We start from the raw sequence: 21465 nt of genomic DNA, 5'->3' as shown, positions 1-21465 counted from the left end.
ACTGTATTTTCAATGTGAACATGTTCATGTTTATGACCCAGAATATTTCAGGTGTGAGCTAAATTTTTTCTGGCTCACTCAGGGTTTTGACATTTGTAAGTCTTTGCTCACTCTAGGAGTATTTTTAATGGCTTGTATTAATTCAAGGTGTCCCTTTATGAACTTAAAATTTAAAAGAAATCCACTACCTTTTAATGACATTTCCATTTATTCAGAATTATTATTTAAAATCCTAAATTAACATTCTGCTCTTTGATTCTGACAGAGCCATTATATTTTATACTACAAGAGTTTAGTTAATTTTAAATTATTAAACCCCATTGGCTGCATGAAGTGAGCATCTTTAAGCAAGTTTTGTAGTTCGGATGCATTCCAATCAACTATGACTGCAAACTAAATTTGAGTTTTTTTGCCTTTGTTACCTTTTGTCCTTATGTGTGACAGTGAGTATTCTGAGTTTCACTTTCTTTCCTGAGAAATTAAACAGCAGCTGAATACAGTAATAGCATTATGGGGGGCAACCTGTACTGGGCAACACAGCTCTTCAAACTGAAGGCAGAGAAAAATCATAGAAGTAACAGTAAGTATTTTTTTTTCTGAAAGAGAATTTTAAAAGTTTGTGATATAAACTTTTCCTATATAGGAAATTAATTTCTTCCAGAAACAATATGTATTTACTTTGCATGTAAAATATTTTTATTTTGATTTTCAAAGATATTTGTTCCTTTCAGATGTCACCTGGCATGACTTAGGTAACAATCTGATTTCTTAATGAATTAAGGATGATAATTTCTTCAGACATTTAAGCAGGGAAACAATTTAAAAGCCATTTATCTTACAGGGTGACATCTAGTAGGTGGGAAGGGCTCTGTGTAGGTGAGGTCTAACAGTCCTGATTGACTGCAAAGGAGCACAGTGGGGATTAAAATAATGTATGCAAAATGGGTGAGAATATAATGGGAAATATGGACACTTTTCTCTTAAAACTGAAATTACACTTCAAGGGCAGTATGGATATCTAGCAATAAGCATCATTTTAAGGCCCTTCAGCTGCTGTGACTTCAGGTGAAATTTGCTGCAAGCCATATAGATCTGCTTTAATTATTTTTTGAATCTGCAAACTCTGATCATTTTCATGCATTGCTAATACACTCATCTCCTGAAAGCTGAGCTGCGCCGTTTGGGCTTTACAGATTTATCAAGTGAAACAATTCAGCTAATATCACATTAATTTAATTAACTTTAATTTTAAATGACTTGCTGGAGCACCTAACAAATGTAACATCTCCAAGACATTTTAGAAGATAGCTGTGGCTTTGTTGTATGCTCTTGTCTTCATAGTGAGAAAACATCTTGTTAGCATGAAAGGCTCCTCACTACTTTAGAAGAGAATATTTTGTTTATACTCGAACGTTTGCCTTGATTGCCTGGCTGTCATTTCAGAGGTGAAAGAAAACAGCAGAAGTGCAGATTGGTGGGGGGCTGATATAATTTAACATCTGCACTGTTGTGCAAGGATCTCTTTCAATTCCAAGTGGTATTGATAATTTATTGTCAGTTTGGGATATCCCCAGGGAGCTGCCTGCAGCCTGGGAGTGTGAGTGCATGCCCAGCTCCTGGACTGCAGTGGCTTCAGGAGAGCTGGACCTGCATTCCTGCTGAAAAAATCACCAGGCTGTATGCAAGGTTGGTCACAGAAAGGAGGGCAAATGTAGTACTTATTCTTCCATACTTTTTATTTTTTTTTAAAGATAAAAATAGTCCAGGGAAAATTCAAACTATCTAAAATCAGTCATCAGGTCTTCAGCTGTCTCATTGTTGATTCAAAGTTTAATGTCAACTACTAAATATAGAGCAAAATATTTTTATATTTATGGGAACATATATATCTAAAATATATCACATGGCTAAGGAGGCATATTGTCCTGTCTGACTGCAAGGTAGGTATGCTAAATATTTTCAGACATATAAATACAGTCCATTCCAAACATTCAGTTTACAGCTGCAAACTGGAAAAAATACCAGAGATAAGGCCATAATCTGTGTGTGGACACAGTCAGGAAGATAAAGGCAGGAAGCTTGTATAGGAAAAGCAGTTTATTCACATTCACTTTTCATCATACATATACATTAAATATTAATAACACAGTATGAATATTCATCTCTGTTTAATATTCATTTATACACAGAAGTTTACAGCCGATCCCTTTAACTTTTGGTGCCAAAACCAGTGTTCAAAGGGTTGTGCTGCCATTGTTTCTGCAAAACGTTTACATTTATCTGCTGTAAAAGAGGCTGAATGGCACCGAAGAGTGTCGTGTTTAGTTTTAAAATGCCACAAATAACAGATTTATAGATTTTTCTAAATACATTATTTTACCTTGACAGCATTAATCATTCATGCTTCCTTCTTTCATTTTTCTACCTGCAATGGATTATTGAAACAGAAAATAACAACGGGAAAGGCTACAAGCAGTATCAAAATGTCAAGTTTGTACTTACAGTTGTATGTGCGTAGACAGGGTCAAGAGCCTCAATTATTTGTATATGTACACAGTGGTACTACATGAAAGGTTATGTCACCTGCAGCTATTTTCTTGCAGATTTAAATAGGACTGATATTCAACTCCACAGTCAGCCACTGACATGGAACATAGAATTGTAAAATACTATGAACTCTTATGTCAGGACCTAAAATATGAACTGGGTGATTGCAAGGTGTAGCTGTGGGCAATCCTATGTATTGCAGTGTAAGTCCTTTAAATTACTTTGTGTTATCCCTGACCTGTTCTTTTCATTTACGTATAAGCCAGGCCAACATGGAAGTACTTTCCAGGGAGAAGAAAAACCCTTGATATTGCCCATTTTTCTAGTAGCATTTGCTTGGATTTTGAGGGGTTTTGTTGTTTTCTTTTTTTTTTTTTCTTCTTCTTTTTTTTTTTTTTTCTTCTTGGCTATTTTTGATTTTATTTCTTTCGGTTCTTTTATGCTTTATATTTTCATGAATCCATGTATGAAAACTTTATGTTAAAGTGCATATTTTATGTTAATATGCATATTATTTTAAAAGTTATTTTCTGTAACCCAGGTATAAGAATTTTAAGAATTCCAAGATCATGGCTTGCATGTTAATGAAATGCAAGTTTTATATCAAAACTGGCAGCAGCATTATTTGGAGTGGGATATGTGGTGGAGCTAATCAGTATATTTTCACGGTGGAGGGGGGAGGAGAGAAGCTAATCAGTAGATTTTTTGCTAGTGATTTGCTTATCTAAGATATAGTAAGAAAAAAGAAAATAAGTAAACAATGGCATGGAGTTTTCTTGACCAAGATCCTTGTGGGTAAAAGTCACCCTTTTGAAAGGTCAGCATGAGACCAACTCAGAAAGTCTTATTTTTTGAAGAAGAAGAAGACTGATATAAAAGTACTTTACATCTTTAAAGGAATCTACTAAACCAGCAGTAATAATCATATAAATCAATAGACTTGTACATCACTCATGTATGACAGCATGAGGGATGCAGTTAAAATTGTATATTCAGCTTTGGCATTGACATTTGTGAATTCTTGAGAGTAACTTACTAGTTCCATATCTTTTGCCTTAGAAAAAATAAAGCTTTACTGAAGGCCTAGCTGTACAACATTTATGGACTGTTAAGGTTGCTTTGATTTAAATTATTTATAGATATTGATATAATTAGCACTGGGAAGTAACTATCTTAACAGACAAAAAAATTTCAAAGAATAAGTAAATAAATTATTAGATATTAACATCAACTTCTCTATCTCTAGTCAGGTAACACAAACCAGAGACATATGCTGAATTAATAGAATTGTTATTGCAGATTTATTTTGAGATATACCATACACCGAGTAATTGTGATAATTTGTCTTGCCAGTTTTTACACTTCTGCCACTAGAAAATTCTGTTCATTTTTGTTTTTTATCAGACCTTAAAATACAGAGTTCACTGTCTCAAAGTATATTAGAAGTAAATTAAGACATTAAGTATTGCTGAATTAATATTATTTCCAGAACTTACTACTATATTCTTTACACATCCAAAAGTTTGATCCTTTCTTTCTGGGAGAATTAGGTTGGTCATTATTTCCTCTGGAGCAATGTACTGCCATTAAATAATACACTCTCCTCTGTGTAGTTTTTGTTTTCACGATTTTAGACTTTTTTCTCCCCTGTTACTTAATCTCTAAAGTTATCTCATTCAATTATAAGAGATAATTGATTTTAATAAGTGCTAATTGTTCTGCAAAAATTCTTCATATGCATACACATCCTTATATGCACACATAGGAGCATTCATGTTAAAGAATTTAATGTCACTTCCAGGGAAATTACTTTGAGCTGCTTAACTGAAATACGAAAATCCTGTGGGTTCCTGCTTATGAATATAGCAGGGAAAAGAAATGTATAAGTTTGGATCAGTAATAGACAGGTGGTACCTTTAAGTTTTAGGATCATAATTGGATCAATCTGATGAGGGAAATAGCAAGGAAGGAGAAGAGATGGTCAGAGGAGGACTGATGGAGGGAGCAGTGGGTGCTCCTCATTTGGCTTCCCAAGGGAGATGCCTTCAAAAGGGAGGTGCCTCTGGCAAAGCTGATTTCCAGAGAAGGGTTTGTGCCCAGTGCACCAGAGCAAGCCCTGGGACACGTGGGGCCAGGGTGGCCAGGGCTGGGAGCACTCCTGCAGGGGGTGCTGGGGAATTTGGCTCCACGCTGGCTATCTGTGGAGAGATTATTGTGGGATTTTCCCCCCATGCTTTGTTTCCTTTCCTTCCCTGTTTTCTGCAAGAGTAGGTTTCATGAGTCACATTAAAAATATTTTAATACCAGGGCACTATTGATTGACCATGAAGAAACCTCCTTGTGATAGTCAGTATACTCCAAGTAATAATGTAAGTGAATAATGTTTTACAGTCACTTTGCATCAGGCTCTTCTTCCAGGTCCAATCCATCTGTATCCAGTTAGAAAAGACTCCTCCAAGGCAAGTTATTCATGGGTTCTTCCCAATTCCCCTCTTTAGATCCTGTAAACAAATCCAATCACTGGCTGTTTAACATTTTTATTACATAAATTCTAACATGCAGCAGAACATTACTGGGTACTGCTAATAATGGTGTGCATTTTAGATATATTCTCTTTTTGTCACAAAACCCCTTAAACCATATTCTAATAACTGTGTATAAGATATAATTGGAAAGAAGCATCACATTCAACCACCAAAAGAAATATCTCTGTAGTGCTTTTTGTTGTTTTTGTTTTCATCTAAAGTAACCACCAGACATTTCAGTTCCTTCAAGGAAAAACAACCCATGTCTCCTGTGATAACCCAAATGTGCAGACATGCTGATAAATAAGATACATTTACAGTTCTTTTATTACTGTATTCTGTGACAAGATCAAATAAGCAGTATTTTGTGGAATATTACAACTTACAACAAAGCTAAACTACTGTCCAAAGATGCTGAAAAATTCCAGTATAAATACACTTTATTTTCAGCTGGCTCATGGGTGATTAGGGTATCCCAACACTTTGACAATTTTTATATAATACTATGAAGGATTTTGTGATTTCCCTTCATCTAACTGCTGCTGCCAGCTCAATACATCTTTTTCTAGTAAAAATTATACAAACCCATGGTTTTTACTTTCCTCATATGCCATAAATCCTCAAGATAGTTTCATATATGTTAACTACAATCTTTCTTCCCCCACCTCCTCTCCCTGGGGTTCAACCAGCAAAACCTCAGATATATCACACAGAAGAGGAGCAGAACATAAGGAAACATCACTTTGGTGAGATTTGAGGAATTTCTATTTATAAATATCTACCTGTATTTCTTTCACATAAACAATAGTGAAAGACCAGGAAAAGGTTGGGTCATCAACTGGCATCTGTTTCTCTGCATGAGATGTCCCAAGAGAATAATATTTACTGAGCAAACATGAGTTACATGATGGACCATAATGTGGAGTTTTCAAATTGTCTTGGCAGCTGTTCACCTGTTGAATAGCTCTGTGACTTTTTGTGGAATTATTTGCTTGATCCTGTCAAGGCAAAAGAAAGAATTTTGATATATACAAAAAGCCATCTATGCTTTTCTCTTCAATAATCTCCCTTCACAATATACTCATTTATGAAGCCTGACTTTGCTGATGAGAAGGGACAGGCAGATCTTTGGCCTTAAGAGTTTGTCTCTGCCTTTGTTTTAAAGGACTTTCTTTGGGTTAGATCTCTGATTTTTCCTGCTTTGCTTATCCTCCAGATATTCCCATTGCTCCCTGGGGCTCCTGGCAGCCTGGCTGCCGTGGGTCTGTTGATTCCTGTGTTGGAGGAAAGGTTTTTCTCACAGCACCCAGCCCTGGGTGCTCTCTCCATCCCTTCCCATGGATCCCACGGACCAGCTCTCCACAGGGGGCCTGTCCAAAGGGGTCACCCTCCAGCTCCCATCCAAACTGGAATGGTGGTGGTGGTGGGAGGGCATGCTGGGGTCCCTGCCTAGCCCCTTCAGATACTGGGAAAGAAAATTAAAATCCAGTTTAAATGCTTTAAAACTGGAAATCCCACCAAAACTCATTTCCCTGGTGTTCTCTTCAGCTCTACTCCTTTTTTATTTTACCACCCGCCGTGTAAATTTTTATGAAAGAAGGCTAGCAAAAGAGGATAATACATTTTTTTTAGTGTGCCACTGCCTGCCATTTCCCCTGTTTTTCTATTATACATAGGGGTTTATTCTCATTTGAAAAATTCTGTTTAGTGTCCACTTATGCTTCCTTTCTCTCTGAATTTAATTTTTAAGTGCTTTGATTATTTGAAAAATAAAATTTCCTTTGTGTTGGTCAGGGTTTTTTTTGGCATAAAGAGAAGTTCCTTGTAGCCTAACCCACCAAGAAGTTTTTACATTAAAGGAGTAGTTACTGTGTTTTGAAAAGCAAGCAAATACATGGAAAAATTTCCCATAGTTAAGAGTGCAATCCCTCAATCAGGCTGTCTGTTCTGGGTTTGAGTGCTAGTTGTGTTATCAACTCAACTCCCACAACTTCAAAAGGCATTCAGAATATATTTTACTCTTTTGTCTTATTGTTCTTAAATAATTTAATCTGGATTAAATCTAGATTAAATGCCAAAAATGGAAGCAAATCTCTCACTGGAGGGAGATTTGCACTTTCAATCCATAGCTCGAAGCTGCTCTGTGTGAAGTCCTCTGAGATGACAGTGAGAGTCCCAAAAGCTTAAATATTTCACTGTGCAGGACCATGACCCTGAGACTGAGATTCTGCAAAGAACTTTTTGAAATGCACCAAAAAGCTTCTTTTCTGTCCCTGAATTGTGTTGTGGGTCCAAACTGGCTCCTAAATTAGGAAGGCACATCTGTTGACTTAAAACATGCAATCTGCACGTGGAACAGACTAAAAAAATTATATTTCTAATTTTGACAAATAGTTATGTTTTGTTCTCTCTGCCATGAGTTAGGGCACACTATCATTCTTTGTTTCTAGCAAGTAACTGAAGTATTATTAAGATTTTCTTTCCATTTCTTAGAACTCCCCAGGGTCTATAGTTTTCTTTGCAGAAACAGTTGCCATTAAATATGCTGTATGTCAATGCAGCAGTGAGGTGGTTAATTTTGACTGAATATTATGCTATATAACCACTTGGCATTTAACTTGAAAAATGACTTTCTGCTTCACCTGTCAGCAGCCCAGTTCTCATCAAATAAGTGAGTGAGAAAAATTTTTAAATTTCAATTTCCTGATGCTATTAGACACTACTTCTTCCATACTTAAACAGTTTAGCAGTGCATGTACATGTTTTGGTATTCATGCCATGCATCACACTACATGCTATTACAATAGCTTTTTTGTTTAAAGGGTAAAGAGATGCATGGATCTTTATCTTGGGGTTAGGAAAATGTATTGCAGGAACATGGCCAATCAGGTTTCTGAATAACTTTGTAACATAGTACCATAACCCTGGTGCAGTGCAAGGAATTTAAAATACGAGGTGCCTGCGAGTCCACAGAAAGAAAGGATTCTAGATGGAGACACCAGCACAGCAATCCTGCTCTGCACTTCCTCAGAAACCAGTGCCTCGTGGAGTATTCATCTCTTTTATCCTTTCAGCTGTTGGACACATCATTCTGATAAATCACGCCAAATATTTTTTGGGGTTTTTTTGCAATTTCACTATATTTTAGAGATTAAACCTTTGTAATTTAACATTAGTGGTAGACTTCCTTTGTTTCCAGTTCAAGTACAAGACCAGTTTTCACTGATGGCTAATACATCCCCAAACAGAAAGTACACTGCATTGAGAGAGGGAAAGGCATTGAGAGAAGGAATCAAATTAGATTTCCTCATTTCATTTTCATTTCTTATGCTTCTTCACACAGTTTTCACTTTGCCACTACCAAGGTTGGGGATGTTTTACTCAGCTGGCAAAAGGCATCATCTCTGCTATATTACCCTTTAATTATTGAATTAGTTTTTATAAAATGCATACATCTGTAATTATAAAGTAACAAACATAAAACATAATTTGAAATAATAAATATGAACAGGTATCACTAAAATAATTATTTATTTATTAATTTTGTTAATCTTCACAATTAAGCCAGACCAGTGGGTTTCAGAACAGGGTGAACAGTTTGGTTCAGCAGCATTTACTGTCTTGAAAATAGAAATATAGCTGATAGGTGGTATTTAGGGACACAGGGGTAAAAAATACACACTAGTATTTTAAGGCATTCTTACAGGAAAAAAAAAAAAACAAACAACAAAACAAAACCCCACAAACACTACTTTTTAAGAAGTACCAATTTATGGTGGACTGGAATAATCTGTCTAGTGTTTTCATTTTATTGTAGTGCAACTTTGATAAAATAAAGAAAGGTTCATCAGCATGAAAATAAAGCCCAATCATGAATGAGGCCCAGCATTAAAAGAACTGCAGAACAGCCAGGTGTTTTTTTAAGTGCCTCTATTCCTGGTAACACTCTTCAGGGGCTATAGTCTTTCCAAAAATGTGTGTTTTCCCAGCTTGCAGCTGATCTCCTGAAGCTATGGAGGACAGCAGCCCCAGCACATGCCTCTGCTTGGAACACCACAGGGATCTTCTGCCTCAGTGCATGTTTGTAGGCACAAAACCACATCTAGGAGGGAGCAGAGTCTCCTGAACTTCTGATATAAATTTTGAAAAGGTAAAGTCATGTGAGAATATTAAATATATCTTGTACCATGTGGAAATAAGTATGGTGGTTTAGTGACAGTGACAACAGGAATATCATGCCTTTAGGGTTGATTACAGTTATGCTTTCAAATTTACAGGAATTATTATTTGATGAAACAGCAGTAGATGCTTCGAACCTGTGGGTAAATTAGTATACTGCTTGCAACTAAATGTTGACTTTATTAATTGCCCTGGATTTACCTTGTGGTCACTGGGCAGGCTTTGCTCTTCTTCTCCATTCTGGCAGCAGGGATGGAGTACAAGATGTTCCCTGATCTGGAGTCTGATTTTTCCCCACAGAAATGTTTGCTCTGCTTTCCTAGGCTGAGAAATGTGGACACTCATCAGTAGGTGTGGCATTCTCTGAGTAAAGAAGAAATGAGATTTTTTTTTTTCTACATATAGATATACACACATTTAGGGTTATGTTTTATAGGGTCTGCCCATGAGCATAGTGGGGTTCTTGCAGGACTCCACATCCTATGGACAGTTACTTCTGCAGTCTGTGATCAAGTATCCTGTCCTTGGGATGGTTTGTCCTCCTAAATCATCAAAGGAAGACTACAAGGCCTACAAACAGTCTCTTCAGAAGATTATCTGCATTAAATAAGTGAGTGGGTTGAAAATTGCAACTTCCAGTGTCAGCTGCATGCTCCAAGGTTGACAGAAGTGCTGGGATTGTGAGGCCACGGATGGTGGCTTGTGGAGTCCCTGTTCCGCCCCTGTGACAGCTGGACATTGCTCCTTTCCCAAGAGCTTCTAGGAGTCCATTTGGAAGAGACCACACAGGGGAGATCAAAAGTAACAAGGAGAGATGTGTTGGTTGTCTTCAACTCAGTCCCAGGGACTGGTGCAGCCAGAAGAATGAGAGCAAAAAGTGCAGAAATCATTGAGCTATCCCAGGTGGAATCTCTGGCCACAGAAAATGTCAGTGTGGTCTTGCACCCATGCCAAGCAGCTCTTCTGGGAGGTGCCTTCATTAGCTGTGGCTTTGCACTGCTCAAGGCACACACACGGACACATCCCTTCCTTCCCAGGGGCTGTGGAGCTCACCAAAATGACATTCCATGTGCCAGCATGTCCTGCAGAGGCCTGTGGAGGGATGATAATGGCTGTAAGACTTGTCAAAGTCTAATTAGTTACTCACAGAAGAGAGATTTCAATTTTTCTGGCCAAATCTTTTTTGTCTGGAAGGATCCCAAACCCCTGTTTCTGGGGCTTGCCTTAGCTGTTAAATCCGCAAAGGGCTGCTCCATAGGATGACAGATTTTATTTGTAATTTCTTTCAGTAATATTCTGCTTTACAACGGGATTTTTTTTTTCAAGGTTAGATAAATGATAATTAGAGTTGGGTATGTTCTAACCCAATGGGTTGTATGGGATGTTTCCTCACTGGCCTCCTTTTTGGCAGCACCGAGGGGAGTGAGTTCATACATCACTGCAGAAAGCTTACAAGTCCCCTCAAAGAATTATGAAAATTTCGGTGTACAGCTATTTTGTTTCTGAAAGACAAATTCCATGCAAAGGGTAGGAGACAGCAGGTGAACAGACCTGGTGCTGCTGTGGCAGTGCAGGTCTGTGCTTCAGCTCCTGTACACTCGGTGAGAGCATCAGGCAAGTGTCAGCCTGCCCTGTGTCCTCCTGCCCTCCAACCACAGATAAAGAAATTCATGCACAGAAATGCACAAAGACCCCTATGCAAAATCCCAGGTACTTTAAGGCTTGTGCTCACATCCATTAGCCCCACCTGCTCAGACTCCTTGCAGCCAGAGCAGTATTCCCACCCCAGCTCCTGCTGATGGCTGAAGCCCCGGGGGCTCGCTGGGTCAGTGGGACCCCCACACCTGCTGTGTGTGGGGTCAGCTCCCGTGGGAGCCTGGGGCAAGCCTGCCCTGCAGAGTTCAGGGTCAAAATCTAGGTGGTCTGGCTGCACAAAAGTTTCAGCTGGAAGGAAAAATGGTTACATGTGCTCTGATTCCCTCTCAGTGCAATAATACAGAAAGACCATATCTCCTAATTCTGTTGTCATCTGTTAACATCTCATCCTCCACAAATTTCTTTAATCACTGGAGGGTATTTGCAAATATTTAAAAATGCTTTCTCTTCCTTCAGGAATTTTTTATATTGGGTTTTATAGAAGGTTTATAATAGAGCAAATAACAGTTTGGATGAAATTCTGGGAATTCTTCTGTAGTGTGCTTCTGCATGATAATCATTATGAGATTGCTTCCCCACTGCTTGCTTAATGCAGCTGTCCAAGTTTTGTATTTACTGGGAATCCAATTTGTTTTAAGAAATTAACAAAACAAATACTTAAGTACTGTGCTGAACCTACCGTAAAGTTTTTATTCATTTTGGTGAGAAGGAAAAAAGCATTATAGTGCTTATGGAACAGCATTTGAGGCCACATTTATGAAATTGAATCCCTACCAAAATAATTTGCTCATGTTAATACAGATGTCATATGGCATTGAAACAATTATTCTGTTGGTTTTGTCTCCAAATTGTATTGAACTTTGCTGTGGCAATGGGCAAATATCTGCTCAGAGAGGCAGGCTGGGTGCTTAGCTAAAGCAGCAATTTCCTGATCTGCAGAGATGCTGGTGGGGCTGTGTGGTCCTCAGATCCAGTGACAATATTTATGGTCCTCAGAGGAAGCAGTGCCCTGGCACTTGCAGGCAGGGCTGCCAAGTCCTCCTGTCCCTTCTGTAGCCCAGCACATGAGATAACTTCTGTACTCTAAAGAGCAGGCACTGTTACTCCCCATCATCTTGGTCACTGTGGTATCACTCCTCGGGATGTCCTTTGCTTAAAAGTAGAAGAAACCAAAGTCTTTCTGGGGACAGGAGTGCTGTGCATCTCAGACTGGGCTTTCCAGCTTGTTTCTCTGCCCGTGTGGCCTCTGGAAAACTTCCTGCAGCCCAGTGGTGCCTGTAAGTGCAGCAGGTCCTGGTGCCCTCCTGTGCTGGAGTCACTGCCATCCCCCTGTCAGACCTGCTGCACTGCTCTGCCTCTGTTCTCTGCCTCCCTCCTCTCAAAACTCTGCAGATTTGGCTCTCTTTGCTCACGTGCACTGGTAGAACCAGTTTCTCCCCACAACAGTCTTTTGCTACTGAATTCTGAGCTCTCTCAACAGGATAACAGAATGGGGAGCGACTGCTAGTTTTTCCCAGATATCTGCTGGCATTTTTAAAAACAGCACGTGTAATTGTGCTCCTAACAGCATGGGTAAAAAGTATCTGAGAAGATTCTTGGTTGTAAATATTGTTTCTTTTTTAAGGAGAACATACTTGCTAATTGCAAAAAATCAGAGTTGAAAGGTAATACCTCATACCAACTTTTTTTAGGTAGAAACAAGTTCTTGGATCTTGCAGACCTCCAAGCTGTTGGATGAGCTTGGTCCCAACTCATACCTAGTAGATTAAATTTTTTTATGTAACATGTTTTTTATTTCACATTTAAAGATTTTTTTTTTCTGTAAAATCAGCACCCTAACTTCTAGATCTCACCTAGTACATGTTCTAAACCCTTGTATACTTGGTTCCTGTGGACATCTCTGTGCATGATCCAGCAGCTAAACCCATACATTGGACTTCGTTTTTATGACAAAACCAAACCCATACATTGGAATTTATTTTTACCTTCTTAGGGTAAAGAATGACCTGTGATGCAGCAATGAGCTACAGGCCCTCCACAAGAAGCCTTTAATTCTACCCAAATTTCTCTCAGACAGTAGCAAGTCTGTGGCTTCAGAATATGACCCCTGTGCCAGGGAAATTATCAGGACTTGTCGTGGGGCCCTTATCACAGCCCACAGTCAGTGCGGGCACAGGGGGAGGCTGCAGAAGAACACAGTGTTGGGCACGTCAAGAAAACATCATTTGCTTGTTTGCACCTGTGCTGGCAACAGGTGACATTTTCTTATGGGACAGAATAGGGCCAAAGGAAGAATGTACAGCTGGTTATTTGGCTTTGCCTTTTGGGGAGGAGAGGAATTTGGAGGGCTTTTCTCTTACTGCAAAGGGGAGAACGTCCTGGCCTGAGCCACTCCCTGGGCCTCCCCAGAAATGTAGTAGGGTTGCACTTCTGTCAGGAGGGGGTTTTGTTTGTTTGTTTGTTATATTTTTTTCCTTTTTCCCCCTCAGTGATGTGAATGGCATTAGGCTTTTCAGCTGCTTGTTCTTTCACATCTAGAAAAATTTCACTGAAGTGGCGAAGAGGAGAAAAAAGATGTTCTGGCAATGAGATGTTTCACTGGTTTCTGAAACCAGGACTTTAAAACCTTTCTTAATCTGGTGGCTGAGTGCCTGAATCAGAACAGGCAGATTTCAGAGAATTTTGCTGCCTGTCCATTAATGACTCAGGCCAAAGCAGCAAAACACACTTGGTTTAAAATTAATCCACAGTGCAACTCTCTCCAAACTGATATGAGTCATGCATCTGTAACATTCCTGGGTCCACCTGTGACTTCAGGATCTAATCTGTTTGTACATTAATTTATACCAAATTGCTTTCCCAGCTACGTCAGCACTGACAGTTTGCTCTCTCTCCCTGGAAGAACGTGCAGCACAAAACTTTCCTCCCTGTGATGCTGGCAGGGATGTGATCCCTCCCTCCACAGGGCTGCCTAATCACTCTCTTGCTATGTTGTGTGTTGGATACTAACAGCAGGAAGCATTATTTTAGAAGATTTAAATTAGCAGATTTTATTTACCACACCAGTATTCTCACGAGGCATCTCACTTCTATCTAAAAGTGTTTTAAATTATCAGCTTTTATTTATCACAATGGTATGTTCCTGATTTATCACACTTTCCTGTGTCTTATTTACTCAGACCAATATGGCTTAAAAATAGCTGGGTAATATAGAGAATTCAGAAACACCATGTGAATATTCTGAAAGCAGGGAGGAATTGTAAACAGAAATATCACAGAAACATTAACTGATACAACTTTTGAGTCTACTTTTGACTGTATTGAAAGCCATGAGGGCAAGAGGACCTAATTTGACAGCTTTGCCAGTGCTTATGAAAACAAGGTTTCAATTAAAGTCTAAAATTTAAGGCTACTGCAACTGTCTTTAAGACTCTAAGTTAAAGATACCAGTTGCAAGACAAACTGATAGGAGCTTTTGGGCTTTGTGTCATTCAGAAGACTGATGCCTAGTTTCAGATGTCATTTCAGTTAGATCCTTGCGAAAAAAAAAAAACAAACATTTAAGAGTGTCTCATTTTACTTTTTTCATCTCTGGAACTTCTTTGCTTTTTTTCTACTTACAGAAACATCAAAAGGAATTCAGGCTCACTTGGTCATAGTCTGGACATCAGGTTTTTATAGGAACAAAGAAAGATGTGGTGTGCCCTTCAGACATGCTCATATTAAAAATTTATTAGGGAAGTTTCCACATCTTTCAATTATTAGGCAGATTTTAAGGCTCTTGTAAGTGGTACAATAGTAGCAAATGCCAGCTGATATTTTACAGAAATATTCCAAATAAAAATGCCATTTGATTGCAAGGGGGAGCAGAACCTCCAGGAACATATCTTCATTTTTGGTAGTTTAGTCCACAGTAACAAAAACCACATTGTACCAATCAGATATTTAATGAGCCTCTAACTCCATTTCTACCTTATCCCAAAGGTATAGCAAATAGTGCTGCTTTTTTAAAATATCAAGAAAACATCATTTGCTCTAAAATGTCCCTAAAAGCAGGTCTAAATTGCCAATAAAGGCTGGGTAATTGTATCAGCATGGATCAGAAAGCATTTCTCAGAACTGATGAAATAGTTTGCGGTATTGCAGAACCTGAATGATGCTCTCTGTACATTACACTGGAAATATCAAAGACTGGTCTCAGTTTAATTTGCTCACCACTGTGTATTTTGGATTTTCAGGAAATATTTCTCACTAATGTCATTCTGTTTTGCTTCAAATGTAATTTATTTGGGGAAAATCAGGTGATTTCTGCAATCAAGTGTTCACTTGGAAGAACTTTTTGTTTGGTTTTCGACTATAGAATACTATTGTTCCAAGAAAATGTCATGTTTAAAAATTCTCAAATCCTGTATTCTTTTATTGTATTCAAGATTTTAGACATTTCAAATTTGAAAAATAATAATTTGCAAGACCGTTGCCCAGCTTAGCAGCTCTTTCTCAGTAGTTATACAATCATTTGACAACCAAACACACATACAGTATAAATATTTAAGAAAAAGTAAATTCCATTAAGCTGCAGTGTGATAGATGCAGTTGTAGGTACTTATCTTTGAAATATTAAACTCTAGACATTTATATCTGTACAAAAAAGAGTTTCCTGCCATTTGATGAGAATTATGTGCCTGGCACTAATAAAATATTAAACTCCAATTTAAAAGATAAGTATCTTACCCACTTTTTTCATAATAAAACATTTTACAGTGCATATGAGAGCTAATATGCATCAGAATTTCCATACAATACTGTATTTACAAACTTTTATGAAAGTTTTGTGTCTGCATTTATTAGTTGCTGTCTCTATTTAAGCACTTATTATATCATATAATGACATTGTGTGCTTCAATAATGCATGATAGAAGGTATACAAACAGGCTTTATTTTTTGCAGTAGAGTTTTCTTTTGTTACAGGCGACTGCTGCTAGTTAATTAAATGTAGATAGCCCCTGAAAATTGCATTATCCTTTTCTGTCCCTATTATATAAATTAATGTCAAATTGATGCAATGTTTCATGTTTAAAATAATAGATACATGTGTTAAAAATTATAGCCTGCAGTTTTCCTGTTTGACAATGCATTATTTTCAACTGGAAATGTCAGTTTCTAACCTTCTGTCCAGAGTACTTTGCAAAGGGCAGTAAGCATTAAGTGTTAGTTATCAAATATAGTGTCTTTTGAAACTTCAACAATACTATTTGTGGAGGAAAAGATATGGTATAGGGACTTTCTGTTTTGAAAATAATCTAATGAAATTAAATGTTCAACAGATGGTTATCAATAAAAGAAGTTCCTTTGAATGAAGAAAAGTCATCTTTTCTGGCAGATAGGTTTCAGTGTCACCTGCTCCATTTTCAGCAAGTGGTTCATTTGCCTTTTATTTCCCAACTCTTTATATAAAAAGTTGAGAATTAAATTCTATTTTTTTTTTTTTTTTCAAACTCAGGTGTCATCCCCTGAAGTCACCTGAAAGCTGCAAAAGCACAAATATCATTGTCATTGTCCTATCAAACATCACAATCTGCCAGCTTTGCTTTACTGCCTTAATTGAGCGATGTCATATCAATGTCATTAAAAGAAGCTGTACAGTTAGGGTGTTTCTCCTGCTCTCATAATTATCCTTTTTAACAATTTACAAAAATATTTCATTAGACTCTTTGTACTACAGCTTTTTGTATTGTGATCAATGTCAGTCGACGACTCTGCCTTTTTTAATTACTGAACTGGGTGATTAGAGTTAATAAGCTATGAGATGTAAATACTGCCATTTCAAATAAACAAGAAAGCACTTAGAAACCAAAACAAAGCCTTTCACTGAACTCAGGCACAACATCCTCTGAGAGATATGTGGCACAAGTGATTCACTATATTACTTACCGTAAAGGATGCACCTTGTTACTTTAAACAGCAAAATCTAGCAGCAGGTTTTCAGGGTCTGAGATATTCTTTTAAAAGGTGCAGCTTAAAAACGCCATATTTTCAGATCACATATTTTGTACTTTCCAACCTAAAGAGAAAGTCATTCTCTCATAAAAATACCTTACAAAAACAGCTTTAGTTTTCACTTTTCTTCTGTAAAGGACACCCTCCCTGCAGGTCTCCACAGAGCCATCCACTGCTGCTGTTCCAAGGCAGAAAACCTTTCTATGTGTATGGAATCTCTAACATTTAAGATATGGTATATATAAACTTGGGGTTTGGGTTGAAAGTTAAGTAACAGTGGGTTTTAGAACAGCAGGTACACGTTGGTACTACAAGGAAATTTCCTTCTGCATTATGGATCCTTGTATTTCTTCCTACAAATTCAGCAAATATTGATGGTAAGGTCCATACACGTATGTTCCTGGGCATAACTAATAACTTTACTGGCTTGTTTTTAAATCAGTTATATATATTGTTTAAGAGTTAGTTACTTGTAAGATGGATACATTTTTGTAGTTTCTGATAAACTTTCCATTAATGCCTATTTTTTACTCTTTTCAGCAGGTATCTATTAACAATGCAGTGTTTTGTAAACTCTTTAATAATAGAAAAAAACCTGTTATGATCATAAAGTGGGGAAAATGCTGCCTAATTGTGGCCAGGATAAACTGCACTTAATATCTGTTGTCAACAAAGCAATTTGCCAGATGATATCTTTAAATCCTTTCCGTAAATTGTTTCTAGCACAAATTATTGTAGATGGTTACGTTCAAGAGCCCATTCCAAAGAACTGCCTTAAATAAAAAAAAACAAAAAAAAAGACAAAAAGCCCCCCAACAATTATCTCAGTCCGTGTTAGCAGGATGAGGATTTATTTCTGTTTTTCACGGAGGTTTCTGTGCTCACTCTGACGGGTCTGGAGCAGCACAATATCCTGGGAGCAGCGTGCGCGCCACGCGATTCCATTAGCGCGGCTGCCCGGCGCTCTACAAGGTTACGTGGTGCTGCCCCAGGCACTCCTGCAGTGCTCTGGGACATGGAGCTGCTCCTTCCCCACGGCCCCTGGCTGGGGTGCAGGGTCCCCAGGAGCTGGGCTCACCCCACTGCTGAGCGTGGGTGCCGCCCCACTGCGCACCCCGGCTTTTGTGGGTCCCCCTGTGGACCACGGCTCCGGAGCTCAAGGGCTGCAGCTTCCCTTTTGCAGTTGGGGATTTTTCATCTCCACCTTTAAATCTTTTTGCAGTGAGATTTCAAGTCAAACGTGTTTCAGCACACTTTTCCTGAGAAGGCAGATTTACATATGCATTAGGTTCATTTTATCAGAGTACACACACAGCAATGACACATCTCATTGACAATGTGCTGTCTGATGGATAACTCCATACAAAACACATATTTGAAAGGAAAATTGGAGGAGGAATAGGATTAAGAGTCTGTACATAAGTGACATTATGTTTTGTGAAGATGAACTGCAGGAATGTCTTGCCTTACTTCACAGTTTTGGATTATTCAAAGGTCCAACAAGTGTTTTGCAAGTGTAAAAAAACTTGCTGCACACCATCATCAGGCAGAAACTGCTAGGACCAAGTCTGTGCATACCTGAAATTACTATATGCTTTACAATGAAAATATTAAAAAAGCTCCTACAGACTGATTTTCAGTGCCTCATTGCCACGTGGGACTCATTCCTTGTCCAGGCAAGGTGAGCAATAGTGCTTAAATATTGTGGTTTAATTGTGTCCTGAGTCATGGGTAGCAACAGCCCTGCATTTCCAGCTGGGTGGCTGCTGTCCTCTCCTGCCAGGATGGTGTTTGACACTTTGCTTGACTGGAGGGAACTGAGAGCTGGTGGGAGCTGGAACAGTTTTGGTTGCCACTTAGCTTTATAGGGTGTCAGTGACCAAGAGCTGTGGAAGATTTTAGATTCCAAAGTGTGTGTTCTAACATTCCTTTGAGCAGAATGTCCATATACTGCCAGCCATCCTTCTTAGTGCACTGCACAGACTTCTTCCTTCTTTCCTTCTTTTCTCCCTTTCTGTTTCTTGATTGCAAGGATTTTTAATAATTAAAAATATATGCAGCTCTTACTCAAGATAGACATTTTCTTCTCTATGTCCATGGAAGAAATAGAATATTTAATTACAAGGGAAAAATATAAATAAAATGCAGTGGTGTTTCTAGAGGAAGATGCATTGTTTCTGGGATTTATCACCATCACCAAGGAAGAATGGGACAGCAACACCTCCAAAGCCCAGAGCTGGTACCCTGAAAATTCATGGCATTGAGCTCAGCACCTCTTTTCAGGCTTTTCTTGGACTGGTTATCCAGGTAGTTTTGTTTATTTTTCTGCTGAAAGAAGATGTTGCTCATCATGTGCCAAACCTAGAAAATAAAGATGTCTGAATAATTTCATGTAGACCTTGATCTGTGGTTTGTGGTAATGGTGTTTGCTGTGGAGATGACATTGGTCACACTCAGGTCTGTGGCTGCACCCACTCTGCACATGACCTGAGCTCCACCTTTGCTGCTGCTTCCTGCTGGCCATAAGTTAAAGTTTGCAAAGAAGTGCACTCCAGTACAATTTTACCTTGGGAGTGAAAAATGATTGGATTCCGTCTTGGCTTGTTCATTTAATGTCTTGGTGAGCTAGTACATATCTTTGAATTCCTACCTCAGGTTTCCCCTCTATAAAATGGCACAATAATACTGTCTTGGTTCCTTTCAAGGAGAGTCTTCTAAGATCTGTTAATAAATGTCAGTGATGCACTTTAGAGATCCTCTAAGGAGTATCCAGTAGAAGTATACTGTGAATTATTGACTCACTCTTTCTGACCCACTCTCTAGCACACATTCACACTCCTGAAATCCCTTAGAAATAAGGTGCTGGCACCATAGCTTTAGATTACTCTGGTTTATGCAAAGGTAAGCACTTAGGTGCCCAGCTGCCTATATATATATAACCTAACCCTAACCCTGTCTTTGATGGGAAAGTTGGCTAGTTGTGTACTAAGTAGGCAGATTTTTTAAAATTATAAACCAAAATTTTACAGAAATAGGAACCTTCACCCACTCCCCTAAAAAAGAAAAAAAATCAATGTCTAAAATGAGGCTAAAGTATTGTCTGTGTTTTAAAATATATCTAATTCTTGGAGATGCACAAACGCCATCAGCCCTCTGGGGATCTGGGGGACTTCCAGGATTAGGAAGGACCATAGGAGAAAAAATGCTCCAACTTCTTAATCCCATGGGGAGGTGAGGGAGAGGAAACAGTGATGGCAGATATTGTTAATGTGATCTAATTCATCCTGGTGAGCACTACAGTCCAACTGCTAGGACAACCTAAAAAACTACATAGCTTTGCTCAGGGTTTCGAGCTTGGGGAGCTGTGCAATAGCATAGCAGATACCTCTGTGTGGCTTCAGGATGGGGCTCAGCCTTATCCTCTGCCCATCTCCAAAGATGAGCTCCAATTTCAGATTTGTAATTATTGATTGGTTGATGATCTCTCCAGATCAGCTGGGTAAGTACCTGTGTGTTGGTTTACATGAACAATGGAGCAAAAATTTTCAATTGAATTCTTTTTAATATGTTTGTGTGAAAGAAAGAGAATCAGCAATACTAAAATATTGTTAAATTCTTCTTGGCTGTGCTAGATTGTTCACATAAAGAAAGGTAACAAAAACATCCAGAAAATTTTTTATTGTTTCACCCTTGTGTTTTCCAGCTATGTCATTTCACTGTCTTCATTTAGCATTTCATCTAGAAATTTTCAAAATAGATAATGTTGTTTTATTTAATTTGACTTTGTGCTGAATTTTCCTTCTATTCTTTAAAAAATTATTATTATTTAATTTGCTTTGAATCTAAATGAAAAAAATGTTTGAAATAAATACAGCATGTTTATTCTCTAAGGATTGTTTTTCTTCTCTTCCAGTTTATGAGAAGTTGAGGAAAAAAATCTTATCCTCATTCAACTGAAGTTTATTTTATTGTTCTAGGGCCTGTTGTGGAGTAAGAAACCTCATCTACAAGCATGGTTGCGCACAGACCTCCCTGTGACCTTTCCTTGGTCAAACCACTCCCATGGAAAGGAAGGGAATAGGGGAGAGATGAAGGGATGGAGTGGTAGGAGAGATCCCTGAAGAGGTCAGCCAGCAGCAAGGGCTGTGCTCCCAGCATTTGGGGATGGGAAAGGAAAGGCTGATGGTGAGACCACAAAACCTGGACTGCTGCAACCAGCACTAGCATTCACTGACATCTGTACTTCTGTGCTAAATTTTGGAGGAGCGGAAAAATAAATTATCTCTGTGCCTCTCAGCCTTGATTTAAAGGTGGTGTTATTATTTTCATTTGGTGTACATTTTTAAGAGCCTGTAGACAACTCCACCCAGGTCTCTGTGCAGCATGAGGCACAGCTCCAGGGAGAGCTCCCTCCTAGCTGTTGTGAGAGTTGATCCTGGAAAACAGAGATGGTTCCTAGGAGGAATCATAATCTCATCAGCTAAAGGGTGGATATTCAGTTTTCACTTGTTTGAGATATTTGCACGTGACAGGTTGGCCTTGCCAGCCTGGCTTGTGTGGG

The 21465-nt window shown here is 38.5% G+C and overlaps 1 long non-coding RNA gene across 2 annotated transcripts in view; it reads left to right on the top strand.

The window, feature by feature from the left end:
• LOC116184039 (uncharacterized) overlaps positions 1-21200 on the top strand; it is a 36268-nt gene extending 15068 nt beyond the window's left edge. For both annotated transcript variants that reach the window (XR_013340727.2, XR_014957829.1), the window contains exon 2: positions 20882-21200. This is a non-coding gene — a long non-coding RNA (uncharacterized LOC116184039). The remainder of the gene's footprint in view (positions 1-20881) is intronic.
• The last annotated feature ends 265 nt before the right edge of the window (positions 21201-21465 follow it).

The sequence above is a fragment of the Lonchura striata genome, chromosome 11 (assembly GCF_050655825.1).
Source record: "Lonchura striata isolate lonStrDom1 chromosome 11, ASM5065582v1, whole genome shotgun sequence".
Taxonomy (NCBI): domain Eukaryota; kingdom Metazoa; phylum Chordata; class Aves; order Passeriformes; family Estrildidae; genus Lonchura; species Lonchura striata.
Note: the sequence above shows the minus strand (reverse complement) of the source record. Positions and strands in the feature narration are given on the sequence as shown.